At 42.8% G+C, this 15,674-nt stretch overlaps 1 protein-coding gene across 9 annotated transcripts in view; it reads left to right on the plus strand.

The window, feature by feature from the left end:
- Nucleotides 1-15,674, plus strand: part of HIVEP2 (HIVEP zinc finger 2) — a 145,077-nt gene that overhangs the window by 64,374 nt on the left and 65,029 nt on the right. For 4 of the 9 annotated variants that reach the window (XM_080390046.1, XM_080390049.1, XM_080390048.1 and 1 more), the window contains one exon: nt 1,431-1,492. The exons of 2 other annotated variants lie outside the window; for them this stretch is intronic. The gene's annotated coding sequence lies outside the window, so the exon portion shown is untranslated. Of the gene's footprint in view, nt 1-1,430; nt 1,503-15,674 lie in introns of all 9 variants that reach the window. 3 more of the 9 variants (XM_080390051.1, XM_080390053.1, XM_080390052.1) reach the window with 1 other exon arrangement.

The raw sequence follows: 15,674 nt of genomic DNA on the forward strand, positions 1-15,674 counted from the left end.
ACCTGTTTCTACGTGTTCTATTTGGTATTTTATTTCGCACGTTTTGCCTGAAGCTTCATTAGATGGAAGTCTAAAGAGGCAGAAGGCTCTGTGGGTGCTGTGGCCGTCTCAGGTGTGTACAGGATAGCTGTGCTGTGTGTGGATTCCTGAGTTTTGCTGAATGGCTGCCAGGTTTGTCTTCCTTTCTGATGTGGTTGCCATCCATGCTTCTGCTGGCTTCTTGCCAGGTCATAAGAAAGCACACACTTCAGCAGGGATTGTGTTATTGTTGGTGATCTGGACCTTTGTGCTTGCTTGACCTCATACCTCTAGGAAGCTCAGCTGGCAAATATAGGGCAGACCTATGTGGCAACACCCTCTGGGGTGTGTGGGCGACCTAGGTTGTCCTGCTTCCATATATGCTGAGATATTTTCATTGACATGCTCTTTTCACAGGTTTGAAATCTCTACAGCTTTGAAGTACCAGCTCTCCCTAAAGAGGAAGCACTGTGCTCACCCGAGGACCTGCTGGCACCCAGCATCTGCTGGGGTAGGACAGGGTGTGCAGAAGTTAAATGGAGAGTGTTAGTTTGAAAAATTACATGAGGTCACCATCCTTTTAAATCGGTTTACACAGATGGCTGGTTTGTTGCTTTGTCCTTGCTTAATAGCAACTGTTTATGGAAAAACGAATTGCTTTGCAGAAGGAGGTCCAAAAGCTAATGCTGTTGTTTCCCTCACTGAAGATCTTCATGTCGTTATGGGCATACAAAGATTTGGCCTGAAATGGAGATTAATTATGAAATGCACAGTGAATAATTAACTGTTCGACTTTTTCCTGAGCTCTGTAGCCACCAGGTTAGAAATGATTTCCCAAACTACAGGAGATAAGAGGAGGTTATTCCTGGTTTCACAATGTCTGTATTGTTAGGGCTTTGTGCTGTGTGTACTCTGGCATCAGCTGATACCTACGCAAGTCAGGTCCAGCTTCTCATCAAAACCACTTCCTGGGGTTTTCTCGGGTAATGGCAGTGATTCAGAAGACACCGCAGTGCCTCAGAAAGCTGTTTCTTACATGTCACACCCAGACTGTGTGACCGGCAAGAAATGAGGTTCTTGGGAAAGAGTTTGGATCTTAAAAACGCCCACTTTTTTGTTTGTTCTGCATTCTGATGTAGATGTGCATTGCTTGGCTTGTGTCCTACTGACCTGTTCATAGACTCATGTTATGTGTTGTGGAAGATGTAGGAATATGATGTACACGTACATGTGAGGCAGGAGGTTGACACCAGCCTCCAAGCAGAGATGCTGATTTTGCATCCACAATTGTTCCTACCTGGCAACTCCCCCCCACCCCCCCCCTACCCCCCCCACCCCCCCCGGGCAACAGGCAGGATTAAAATTTTTTAAAGAAGATAAAATCTAAATAATGGTAATCTGCACTTTTGCAGGACTGCCTACTTAAGAAGCTGTGAGTGAGTTAGAAACACAGATGAAGCCTCTATTCTGTGAGGTGGTTATGTGTTTTTATTACTATTTTGAAAAAGCATAGAAAATTCCAACCATTTGCCTAAACCCAGACACAGAGCTGTTTAAGGGCCATGAATAGAGTCCAGACATTCTCTGCCATGGCATGTGTTCTGATCAGTACTTGCAAATAAGGTCTTTTGCCCTCCTCTGGAAGGAAGCGATCAGTTTTTGCGTTCTGTTAGCATTTGAAGTGGCTCTTTTATTTTTCAGTTTCTGACTGATGGAGTAAGTGACTGTCACAGATACTTTTGCTCCACTGTCCTTCTGCCTCTGTTGTGTGCTGGTCTTAGAACACAGTTTGGGGAGATAACAGTCTGTGATAGGGAAGTCAATGGAAAACAAACGTGTCCACTGGATCCAGACCAAACATAATATGGGGTTCAGAGACGTTCAATATGTTTCATTACTTTTTTATTTTCGCATTTTGTCACAGTCAGATGCACCAGCAGTCTTTTAATAAATCCCCTTCTCGGTTGAGACTTGCAGCTCAGGTTTGCAAACCCATGAGGGCTGGATAATTTGAATAAGTCTGAGAAGTGAAACTGAACATCTGTAGGTACAGCAACTACAGGCAGCAAAACTAGTGAATCCTTGTAATTTTGATAGCCTTTGCCAGTACAAGTTACTGCATGCAAAACCGTCAGCTCTGCCTGCCCTCTGCATGAGCAGCTCAGGCGTGGACCCCCAGTGCTTCCCTGTGCCGGGCTGGTCGTCACCCCTGCTGGAGCAGCCCCGCTCCCAGGGGACTTGTTTTGGGCAGTGGCCTGAAGAAACTCTCTCTTGGGTTCTTGGTTGTTTGTACTAGTTGCCCTTTTGGCTTTGGTAGATAAACGCAGCGAGTGGGCTTCTGCCTCCTGCTTCACGCCGTTGGGATCCTGGACTGGCTGTGGTGAGGAGTTAAGTCAGGGTTAGAATGTGTCTCTAAGGATTTTGGGTTTTCTTTAAACCGGTGTTTGCCTTTAAAAGCCTTTTTTTGAATAAATTACTCTGACAGTAAGTACCAGAATAGATATTGATAAAATATGAATTTATGCATGCCAGCATTTATCTCTTTTGTGTCTATTCACAAATAACATGCCGAAAATTGACTCTAGCTCCATATGGTTTCCAATCTCTTCCCTCCCCCGGCTGTCAGCTTCTCCTTACCTGGATGAGTAAAAGGGAGCAGCGTGCTGGGCCATGAGCTAAAGGTGGGTGTAGCAGAAAGGTTATATTCAAAATGGTTTTCTCTGGGACATCACTGGCTGCTCAGGTGCCTCTCAGTTCAGATGGAAAATGTGCTGAAAATACAATGCAGTTTGATGCCAGTCTTAGCTTCACACTCTGAAAAAGGAATGAAAGTACTCAGAGGGCAGGTTACCTATGTGCAGATTTCTTTTCTGGGTGACAGAGACTGTGCAAAAGCTTTTATTTCTCTAGAAGCTTTTCAGTACACATTATGGCCATTAATTAAAATCACTTATTTTTTAATTTGTTAATGTCAAGCACTGGAACAGGCTGCCCAGGGAAATGGTTGAGTCACCATTCCTGGAGGTGTTAAAGAGATGTGTAGGTGTAGTACTTAGGGACATGGTTTAGTGGTGGACTTGGCAGTGCTAGGTTAGCGGTTGAACTTGATGATCTTAAAGCTCTTTTCCAACCTAAATGATTCTATGATTCTGTGATTAATCTGAAATTTAGACTTGGTTGAATTAGAGATGACAGGCCTGCTTGTAATCTATTCAATAGGGCAATAAGAAAGTTGAGATATCTCCACCCCGAGACCTTCCGTTTTCTGAACAGAAGCACCATTTATTTTGCTCAGTTCTGGAGCATGCAAGTTCAAAATCTGTGGTGAGATTTGTAATACAACATTTGATTGAAATTATGCTAATTCTTTGCTGTAGCATAAAATGCTGTAAGATCTTTGGGAGGAAAATGTCCAGTTTCTTCTACCTTGACGCACCTGGAGGCCGAAGGTGCAGGTCTCCCATGTCGCTGCGAGGTGCGCGGTGGGATGGCACAGCTTGCTGCCTCCAAACTGGGAAAGTTATCAGCCAATATTAGGAGTTGCTGCTGTTGATCAGGGTTTCCATTATGACAGCGTTACCTCAGCTCCTGGGGCCACGTGGGTGGGCAGCGAAGTGGCTGCCTTTCAGTTGCTCATGCTCCCGTCAGCGGGTAAAGGGAGCTGAAGTGGTCACAGGTGATTTGGAGGCTTCTTTGGAGATTCCTTTGTGCTGCTGCCTTTAGAAACCAAACATGAAGCCACAGTTTTCTGTCCTGTTAGAGCATTAAGTTATCTTGTCAGATTCAGAGCAGTTAGATCAAGTTTTGAAGATCTCTGGGGGATAAACAGAGAGAGAAGGAGCTAAGGAGGAACGGAAGACAAAAGTGGTTGGAAGAGCATTTAAATGGCAGAAAGTTCTGAAATAATTTACCTCTGCTCTAAACTGGGACAAACCCTTGACAACTCTTGTACAGTAAGATATCGTATTTCAGAACATTCTAAATGTTGCTTCAGTTTTATTCTCCAGAAAGATATTATGATGGCATGAAGGTATTCCAACTCATCTCATATGTCTTGTTAAATTATAATTCACTGGGTAGCAGAACAATACTGTTAAACTGTTAGTATTGAACTACCTTGTTATATCACAAGGCCTATTACTTTTATTAATCTTCATTTAAACCAGGGACAAAATTTCTATTTTTTATGGAACTTTTCACTTTTATGAAATCAGTATGCTTTTCTTTCAGGAAACCCTTCCAGTATGGAAAGTTTGGATGAGTTACAGTTTTACTGTGCAGTTTCAATTTTTAAAATGAGTGAAACGTGCCTTCTTTTATTGTCCATAAACCCCATAAATCCCTAGAACTACATATTTATGACTGCATAGGATTTCAGCACAGATAGGGCTGACTTTTCATTTCTGTGAGAATGTTTACAACGAAACGGTCTCAGGAAAAAACCCACAGCTTTTTTACACATATGTTTTGCGAATATAGGATTTGCATACACTCTGAGCCATGAACCAAAAGCTTCAGATTTAGCCAGCAGAGAGGAAGGAATTTGTCTGCTCTACAGCAAAAGGAAGTATTTGCTGTGTTATTGTAGTACGTGGCCTTTTGCCATCTTTGATAAAGTATTTAAGGGTTGCGCACCCAAAGTCTGCTGCCCTCTTGACCCATCATCCATCACCAGCTGTAGATGAGGTGGGTGAGACACAGCTCCATAGCAGAGCCATTGTTTCAGCCCCACACAGCTCCTCCAAGAGCGGAAGCTGCAGACAAAGCGGCTCCCTGTGATTCACCACACTGCTCAGCCTCCCGGCATTTTCTCATCTACCTGTACCTTTTCTGGCCCTGCCCTGTGCTGGTCAAGGTGGACAGACACACGAGGAAGCTGTGGGATTGATCTGCTTTCCACTCAGCTTCACTGGGTGTGAACGAGACGAGTGTCTGGGATTTTTTTTTTTTCTGTATTAAAAAGGAAAACCGGAGACAATTGTCACAGCACTGTGTCTTGGCAATATATTTAAATTCATTTCCCTTTTGACTATTCAACACTGTGATAGACGATGCTTAAAACACTGAATTGCCCATCATTATTCTAGCGCGCTGTGAATTGCCCGGTCTGGGTTTTTTTCCCATCTCTGAAAGCAGTTCTGGTTACAGAGATGCCAGCATCCCCTGTAAGTATGCCAAGAATGTACAGTTATACTTTATACTGCTAAATTAACAGACAGGAATAGTCACACCAAACCAGATTCAGCTCCCAGATGGGAAAGCATCTCCTCTAGCCCAAATTCTAATGACTTTTTTTACATGAGAAAGTTTCACCAATATAGCATACAGTGTGATTTAAAACAAATGCTGTTGTCTCTCCATGTGGGTGACAGGTAACTTGTAGAAGAAAACAGTGATGATTTCTTTGTTTTCAATAACCAACCAGGGGTTGGAAATGTCTGGACATTTAGGTAGGTTAACTTTTCTCTTAGTATCTTAAACTATTTAAAATTAAAGAGTATTTTTAGTTTATCAGTTGTACTTTCCTGAGCACCGGTTTGAAGTGAAGGCCAGGTCTGATTCTTACTCATTTTTTTATATATGCAATTCTCTTAGCTTTGTGAATTTAGTTATAATTTACCTTGCGGTAAGTGACAGGGGAATGAGTCCTAGATGGCATAACAGGATCAGAAGAGCTGACTTTGATTGTTGCTCTGTGTGGTGCAATGGCGTGAAATACTCTCAGATGGACATTTTTGTCTCCTGACTAGGAAAGGTCTGTTCGTGAGATGATGAAACCCATGGTCTCTGATGATTTGCCTGTGCCAGCTGGAATACCATGGTGTATTTTGACCCCCTAAAAGTTTTAATGGCAGTGTTATGATGAAATGAGGTAGAAGTTTTACGATTTGTTTCAAAGAAGGGAAAGGGTCTTCCACTTTTTGCGAATGTTTTACCTAAGAGATGCTGAAGTTTGTAGCCTGACTTCTTCTTCAACTGCTGTAGGTTCCTGCCATGAAGCCAAGTGAGATATGTAAGTTCTAGAAGAAAAAGTTAAAAGGGGCATATGTATGCAGGCATTCAGACAGAAATACACGATTCTCTGTGGTTGTACCAGACACGGTAAATACCATATCTCCCAGTCATTGCAGGTCTGGAGAGATACTTTAGATGGGATTATTTTGTGCTGTTCTCCGGTTCATGGTATTTCTAGTTTTCAGTGCACTGTACTACTCTATTCCTGTTTATAAATCTTTTAAGTGTGCACATTAAAAAAGTAATTTAATTGTCATTATAATTTATAGTACGCCTGAAGTCGATCACCTAATTAAACGGAAAGAGCAGAGAGTAGTAGGTTCATAAGCATTTATTAAGTACTACAGTATTAATTATGCAGGACTTTTGAACCAAGCAAAAGAGGAAAGAATGGAAACACCAACCTAAAAAGGCTTTCCATTGCTGCCCTTCTCAATTTAATAATGTGAGACACCTCCCCCCCCCCAGCTGGCAGGACAACACTAATGCTTTCTTTTTGTTAATTTTTAATGAAATTATGATGGAGGGTTTTTTTATGGCAATCATTTGCAGCATTTTCCTGTAATATTTTTGAAAGAATAATATGTCCCTGTGCAGGGGCCTATAAATACATGAGTAGAATTGGAAGATACATTTAGAGTTATGGTTTGGGGTGGATTGCGCGGGAACAGACTCTTGGTCATCACTCCTCGGCATCTCACGCGGGGAGCGGAGCTGGTGCTGGTCCCAGAAGAAGGGTGCCTGGGGGGGGAGGGGGGGCAGTGGGGGTGGGGACGGAGCCCAAAAGAGGAGGCTCTGGGTGGCAATGGAGGAGCGGCGGGGATGGGTAAGGACACTGGTGGTGGGAAGGTTTGCTCGCTCTTCGCAGCCTTTCTCCCACCTCTAGCTGCAAACCCATGCCGCCTGGCTGAAAGCAGAGGGTACGAGCTGCTGGCTCACCCTGCAGGGACTGGGTCCAGGGGGGCTCTGCGAGGTGCTGGGTTGTGGGTCAGAGCCTGAGAATTGGAGGTGCAATATATTAGGGAGCTTGTGGAACAGGGCTATCTTACCGTGTCTGGTTTGTGTTTTGCTGCATCAGATGAACTGCCTGAACACAAGAAGGTGATGAGGATGGAGCAGAAGCCTTAAGTTTTAATTTCTTCTTTTTTCCTGGTTTGTTAGAAAATTAAAACCACTGATAAGACACTGAAGTAGACTTACCTGCATTCCATGTTGTTTCTGGGGTTTTAATTTTAGCCTCAGTGGCTTTTACACGTGAGTGTTGGACATCAAAACTTCTCATTGAGATGGCAGAGGGGTCTGATGCTCCAGCTCTTGAGCCCTGGCTGCGCTGAAGTAGCCCACGGGCTTCGGGGGGGGGACCGAGTCAGCAGGCAAACAGGCAGCTGCTGGAAGCGTTTCAGAGGTCTGTGGTTTTGCACTGATCCATACAAATGTGGCCAGTAGGCAAACGGTAATAAACCCATGATGAAGAACAATAAGGGTTTTGAACAGAATGCCGTGTATACTTTGCAATGTTGGTGGTAAGGGCTAAACTGAAATCCCAGGAAAGGAACACCTTTGCCTTTTTCCTGTGAGAACTTGTAGCAACAAAAGCCTCTCTCACAGTTCACAAGAGGTGATGCCTTTAAAAGACCTTTAGGTGAGAGGTCTAAAAAAAAAAAGATGTGCAAAACCCCTTCCGTATAAATGGGCAGGAAGGTGTTAGAGATTTACCTACTTGTGCTGTTATCAATTGATGCAATGTATTTGGAACCTAGCTGCACAGGTATCAGCTTATCTTGCATTATATTAAATAGGAATTCATTGGCAATACACAATTACAACATAAGGCCAGCATCTAAAAGCTGGACCTGACTTACGTGAAAACTGGAGAACCAGTTCAATAGATATTTTTCTGAAAGAAATTTGAGATTGTTTGATTGGAGTGTAAATCCTGCTGAAGGCCATTTCTTTTCACAGTTGTTAATAGGCTGCACTGAACTGACAGCAAAAACAACAAAAAATAAAAGCCAGACCGAACAATCAAGAAAATTTACTGTGTATAGGGTTTTCATTTATACAGAAAACATTGAATTTCTTTGGCCATGAGCACTGCTGTATTCTGTACCATCTTCTTTCATGCAGGGATGCAGGGGATTGTACACCGAGGCCTGACCCAGCAGTTTAGATTGCAGCACCCTGTCTCCTTGTCCCGTGCACCCACCGAGACACAGGCTTGGCGTGCCTTGCCGGCGGGAGACCTGTGGATACCGCTTTTAATCTGGTTATTACTGTAATTACTGTTTCAAAAAGATATAATTGGGATTCCCTTTGCATCAAAGATTTTTTTTTACCTTATATGGAGCAAATCAAATTATTGACAGCTCTTCATCCCAGAACTCGTAATAACCCTGTAATGAGCACAGTCATTATGCTTCAGGTTAGTGCTGCAGCAGCATTATATAAGGAATGTAACTTGACAGTTGTCTGAGGGAAAAAATCATACATATATGTGTATGTATGCATATACAAAAAAAGCAGTGGCCTAACCAAGGTCTCAGATGACATAATGCGTGTTGGGTTATATAATTCATGTTATGGTCCCTGAGTCTGTCTTCTGAGTTGCATATTGGAAAGTGTAACGCTTGTCTCTTCCTATCAAACTTTATAGCTATCTCTTTAATATAGAAATTGCTCGTGCCATGCTGTTGTTAAGCATGTTTTCAGGTTCTCGTGCTGGCAATAGGCAGAGTCAGTCCCAGCAGCAGTGTCCTCTCTTTGTTGAAACTGAAAAACTAGAAAACCCAAACCTTCCTCATATTGATTCTGAAAACAAGTTGGATGAGTATTATATTGCAGCTATTCAAAGCAACTGTGGAACGAGCCATTTGGATACCCTCTGCCAATGTTTCAGTGAAAACAGAGGAAAAAAAAGGTCTCCTCTACATGTGTGAGAGCCCCTTCTTTACCACCTTCTTTAGGCATATATATTCATTGGGAAAATAGACTTGTTTTATGTTACAGGCAAGTAATTGATTTAAAGTCCCAGATTCTACTTCAGTATATGCACATTGTGATACAATGGTGTGCCAAATGAATATTGCATTTTAAATCCATGACTGTGGAAATATTTGTGAATCCTCAGGTACTGGAACTGGCACAGATGTTCCGTTGCTGATGGAGAATTTGACCACCCGAGTCTGTCTGTACGGGTTGCTCAGAAGTCACTCAGAGAGGTCTGTGTTAGGCACTAGCAGAGTTAGGACCAGCACGTGCTGGTAGCACATGCTTTGCACTCGCAGTGTGTGACTCCAGGCAGCCCACCCAATGACTCCCTCTGTGAGCGTGAGCAGGCCACCAGCTTCTCCTGTGCTCTTGGACCTCCTCTGTGCTGGGAGCACAAGCGTGTCACGGTCATTAATATGTATCAGACGAAGGCTGTTATTTAAAAATCAAAGTATATGGTGCCCTTGCCGTGACTGCAGCCTGCCCAGGCTTACCAGAAGCAGCTTTTAAGTTGCTTTTAAGTCCTGCTACTGGAACTTAGCGTGGCCTTAAAGGCCTTCAGACGCTCTCTATAAATGCTCAGGTAAACTTGGTGTTGATGAGGCTTCACTCCCAGCAATGCCTGATGGAGCTGACATACATTTATATAAGGAAGTAACACTCCTTGTTCAAATTTGGGTGGAAGTTCCCTGGAATTACAGAGCACATCCTGAAGAACAGCAGGATTGAATTCCAGCTGTCTTATTAATGTGCGTATTGATCTTGTATGAGTGATTTTCTCAAGGTGTTTCTTGGGAGAACTATTAAATTTGAAAGAACAAATATCTATAAAGATTGGATATTAGGGAAAATTTCTTCACTGAAAGGGTGGTGAGGCATTGGAACAGGCTGCCCAGGGAGGTGGTGGAATCACCATCCCTGGAGGTATTTAAAAAATGCATAGATGCAGTGCTTAGGGACATGGTTTAGTGGTGGACTTGGCAGTCCTGGGTTAACGGTTGGACTTGATGTTCTCAAAGGTCTTTTCCAACCTAAATGATTCTATGATTCTAAAGCAGGAAGATGTGCGATGACATACTTGTAACTTCAAGCCTCATAAAATAAATTCCTAACTAGACGGTGCAAATGTTTCAAATCCTCTTCAGCCCACAAAATCATCAAATAATAAATCAAAATAATTACCAAAAGGTAACCTCAATTCACAGGACTCTTCAGGAAGGTGGAAAAGCCCAAAGTCAAGATGAAAAAGTATTTGAGACAAGAAGCCCAGGTACGTTGAGTCTGGAGAAAGTGTGAGAGCTTTAACTGCACATATGTGTGCAAAAGGGCTGGAAAGAACAGGGCAAGGTACTTTCACATGTCATTGAAGAGAAAGGGGGAAGAATACTGCGGCTGAGCTGCAGCAGGGAGTACTTTGCTGGACTGTTCGATACTGGAAAGGGGTTACTACTACACAACATTTAGGTCAGTGGAGCAAACTGCCATGGGAGGGTGTGGAGTCAGTCATGGCTAGACTAGATGTGTCTATTATAGATGATCTAGGATGACCCATTTAGAGGTGGCTTCCAACCCAAATGTTTCTGTGATTTTTGTTCTCTTCAGGTACCACTCTTACCAGATTAACTTGTTCTTCCAGTTAGTATGTGAATTATCATGGCCCTATTGACAAAAAAGCCCTCTGTGTTAAGAACAGCATATAAGCTAGAAATATTACCAATATTACTTTACATGTTATAGCACATGTAAAATGCCAAATAATTATTACATAAACTCAATAGTGTTTGCGTTTATGAGTAATCTCTTCAAATCTGTGTTAAAATTAAAATATCTTATAAATTTGTACTCTATTCTTAAAGCATTTTATTTTCTTCCTTAGAATAAAACTTTTTTTTTCCCGCACAGAAATATCTCCGTATTTTAAAGAAGGGAAATGTATAAAATTTCAGAGAATAAAATTACACATGAGGTGAGATACACTCTGTGTCCCTATGACCACACAAACTACATCTCTCTTACAAATGTTTGTCACAGTGCTAGTTCCCAGAGAAGGGTTTAGAAGACCTACAGATCAGTAAGCTGATGCATGTGCGTTTATGTGCACATGTGCATACCTTTAGGTAAGTATTGAGTATTGAGTCTTACTCAATAGTTACTGTAGTCAGTGGAATTTTTAATTTATCCCAGGGTACAGAAGACATGTTTTCTGTATTCCAGGTTGTGATTTCTTTTATGACACTATATTGTTCAAAAGCAGGCTCTGTTGTTAAGTAGTTAAAACGGGTGCATGGGGAAAGATTCACAGTTATCAACAGGAGAAGCATAATGTATAGCTAACCACTCATAGCAGGGAAAATCATTTCTCTTGGGGCTCAGTCCAAGTTCCATTGACTTTTATGATACTTGGATCCAGCTTTCTAATCATGTTGCTGTGGTGATCTGCAAACCCATTGGGGACTTTATTGCTCATTGCTGGGTCGAGTCATGATGAAGTAGTATGAAAAACACTGGAACATAGGTGCTGAAACCTAGATCTGCAGTTCATCTTGAGGATTTCTTTGATTTGTCAGAATGAAAGAAAAGGGGTATCCCCAGCAAAGTTAATTCTGACTCCAGTTACTTATCCTCTTTAAATCCCATTTGAGACTAGTGTAGGACTGGTGTATTAGTAAGCAGTCCTTAGAGAAGTGGTGAGAAGTGCTTCACCATATCATAAGGGCACACTAGGCAGATCAGGTCGAGTGAGCCTGCCCGGAGCCTTTTCCTGGGGTCTCCTAATTCTGCTTGTCTCCTGTGAAGTAGTCCTGATAGACAAATAGCTTTGAGTGCTTGCTCTTTTATCATTTAAGCAGTTTCTGGTGGTCACAAAGGTTCTGAAACAGTGTGATAGTGGTTTGGGATATAACTGACTGAATTTTAGTATATCTGTTGTAACTTCCTGAAGCAAAGATGGTGGCATTCATCTCTGGAAACACTCAATGGGAATCTGAATAACTCTTTGGAGATGCAGAATTCAGTAGGGTTTTTTTGTCCTTCTTTCTCTAACTTACCACCTTTCTTAGTCTTTGTGTCTGAGTTTCTGAATGATCACTATTGTTTGCTGTGTCTTTTTTCCCTCACAAGGAGCCTTTAACTTGATTTATTATGTTTCTTAGCAGTGGCATTATCTTTTCCTGGCAGAAACATTTTTGCTGCCTAGCATGTTGACTGTGTTATCTGGAAGCGTTTTTAGGTCCCATGCGCTTTCTTGGCTCCTTTCCTAGGGCAGTTTTTCCTCAGCTGGCCTTGCTACGGTCAGTGTGGCCTCTCACCATTTTCCTGTTTTTAGTAATTTTGAGCAGCACCCCTAACGCAGAATCAAACCTTGAGGTTTTAAGGGGACAAATGTCAATGAAATTGCCAGCTTGCCAGTCCTTAGTATTTTGCTTCCAGCTACACTAAAGCTCTGGTGAACATAGCAGAGAGAGAAAATAGCTTAAAACCCTTTTTTCCATTTGTCTGTTTCCTGGGGCAACCAGACCTTGAACATACCTCAGGTTAATAGGAAACACCCTCAGAAACCAGGTTTAGCTAATCCCTGCCAGTCTCTGTAAGTCAGCCATAAGGCCTCTTTCTGTCATTTAGTGGTAGGGTACCCACGTGAGTTGCCACCTGACTTTTGGACACAGACATGAATAAATTCAGTGGAGGCTCTGCTCATCTGCATTGCCATTGGTGTTTAAAAGTCAGTGATTTTCTTCTCTAAAATATATTGCTTTTTAGTGACCTCTCTTGGGTAGTGAATAAAGGTAGTTTAGAGAGGGATTGCTTTAGTACGTTGTTTCAGTCTTTATTTTATTCTGACTTTGTTGTCTTGGCTATCACAAAAGGGTATCAGGGTGGTACTTTGCCCACAACAGCATCCGTGAGTCCTGAAAATTCACGATAAAACCTGTGTGTCTGCCCCAAAGTAATGAGTCTTCTGTCAAGTACCACATCATGGTAACATCATTGTTACTTAGGGCTTTTAAGTCCAGTAGGGTTGCTGGTAAGCATCCTTCTTCAGTTAGTTCTGTAGTGATACAGAAAGCAAAACTTTCTATATTGCATTTTCTATAACTCTTCATCTATGCTGTAGGTCTCGGGGAGTGGACAGGTGGCAAGGGGCCACAAAGGTTGAAGATGACACTCTGCCCATGGACTGTCATTGCTTACTAGCTGGAAGTTTACTACTCCACCACTCTGCTTGTTGAAAGAGCATTAGAAGTGCTCTGTTCCTTACTCCGGGCAAAGTCATCTGAACTGGCCATGGTTGCAGGTCAGTGGAGGGCTGACATTGACTGAGGTAGGAAACATGAGCCTGTAGCCAGTGAAGAGCAAGTGGGGACAGGAGCCAGGAGCACCTCCAGCTTCCACAGCTGGAGGAAGAAGAGGGCTTCTGTCACAGGTCTTAGGCAGCAGCAGTTTTCCTTTAAATGAGACATGCTGGGGTAGATCAGATAGCTACAGTCTTTTATGTTGTGTTTTCCTACATGATACTATGGAAAACTGGTTGAAATTCATATGCGAAAGTGTACCAGAACCAGTCTTGTAACTGTACTTGCAGGAGCTTTCCACTGTCCTCCAAACCCTAGCCCTTCATCTGAGGTTATTCTCCAGGCTGTTGATCACATTTGTAAGAGCTGCAGTGTTCTCAGCGATGATTGAGTCAGGACCATCAGTTGTTATTTCCAGGTCTTCAATTTTCTTTTCAGCCTCCTGCCGTTTTAATCCCAAACCTTCAGGCTTCCTGTCCGTGGAAACCATAGTAGTCTGGATTAGGTCCAACCTTCCAGAAATACATACTGCATGCCTTGTAAAGAAATTAGATAATACTGGGTGCCCAAGGACCACAGCTCTAAACGTTGCCAAACCAAAGGCAGGTAAAGCTGGTAGGCCCTTTTAACAGGCTGGAAACCATGTATGAATATGCTGCCAGATCCGTCGCTGATCTTAATTTCCTCAAGGGCATGTTAAAGTCACTGCCCATTCTCTTATGAAAATCATAGACAACAGTGGTAAAATCTTTAATCTCTTGGATGATTGTGACCATACCATGCAGCACACCTGGAAAATATCTTTTCGCACAGCTCCTTAAAGCAGATCCACAAATTCCTTTTAAAATATGTCTTAAATCAGCTGTGGTTTTCATTATCTGAGTGAATTTGTTTTCTTAAAGCTGCCCATATAGTCCCAGGCACTTGGTTTGGCATAATTTTTCCCATGTCGCTGAACATCACAGTCCTCCCTTCTCCATCCAGGGAAGAGGCTGTGCCTGCAGAAGGCAGTGGCACCAAGCCCACCGTCCGCTTCCCCCTTCCCGCAGCTCCGGGGAAGGGTGCTCAGCCTGGGCTGAGCCTCGCTGCCATGGGCAGGTCCGGCTGGGTGAGCTTTTTCCATAACGATGGTGGAGCAGCAACTGGCGTCAGTCGTAGGCGTGCTGGAGACTTTTGTTTGTAGAAATACCATAACCTTTCTGAGCAGGGCATGTGTGGTGAGACATTTTATATCTCCATTTCTGCAAAAAGTGAACCAGAAGGTAAGATTCCTGTTAGTGGCAGAAGCTAGTAATTGAAGTCTCTGCAAAGAACTTCTCACTCCAGTCAAAGGCAGAATATGCCTGTTTTAGACATTTTTGCTGCTGTAGCTGTCTTGGCCAAAGGCATAGAGAGGCTTGATCCTTGACTTGATCTGCAACTGACACAAAAGCTCCCACTGTGGATATGCGTAGGACAAACCTTTAATTTTACTGAAACACTTTTTACTTGCTGGATGAGGGAAGAAGGACCTCAGGAAAAAGCTGTGCCAGCAAGTAGCGTGATTTTGCTGGTACAAGTGAAGGCTGTGCTGGGAACATACAGTCAGTACAGTTTGCTAGGACAGCTGCACCAGCAGAGCTATCCTATTCTGAATACAGCCTTGTCTTCTGTTCCAGTTTGTCATGCATGATTTATCTTTCTGTCACCTCTTCAGGTCCCTAGGCACCTCTCACCGTAAAAAGAAATTAAAGCACAATACAGATGAGTCTGCTCTGTATTGGAGTCTTGACCTTTAATATATCAGCTTTTCATATTGCAACTTTCCCAGCAAATAGGCTGTCCTACTAGAACTGAGGTTGCTTTAGTGATCTGCAGAGGTCCCGCCTCCGCCATGCTTCAGTTTTACTTGCTTCCACCTACACACTCTCAAGCTGCCTGAAATGCCTTTGAGAGGAGATAAAGTTTTCAGATTGCCTGGCAGATCATAACCATGAACTCTTAACGGTCCAATAAGGAAAAAATACAAACATCAAAAATCAGAGAAAACAGCCTGGCAACCCAAGTGTCAGAAGAATTGCTTGATGTTTTTTCCTCTTATACCAGTTTAATTTTTGTCAGACTTTGGGGTTTGTTTCCCCCCCCACCCCCCTCTCCTTGGTGCTCTCATTGCATTTTCCTTCCTTTCTGAAAGAAAGCATTTGCATCTTGCTCTGTGCTTTTGTGGCAGTATTCCTCCTGAGCCAGACCGGTGTGTCGCTCTGATGGCGGGTTCGCAGTCATAAACCATCTTAGTTAGTTGGTGAGTATACCAGATCTGAATTTTCAAAATCCACAGTTGCACTTAACATACCACAGAGGCCAAAACCTGATGTAAATTTT

The sequence above is a fragment of the Falco punctatus genome (genome assembly GCF_963210335.1).
Source record: "Falco punctatus genome assembly, chromosome: 5".
Lineage (NCBI taxonomy): Eukaryota > Metazoa > Chordata > Aves > Falconiformes > Falconidae > Falco > Falco punctatus.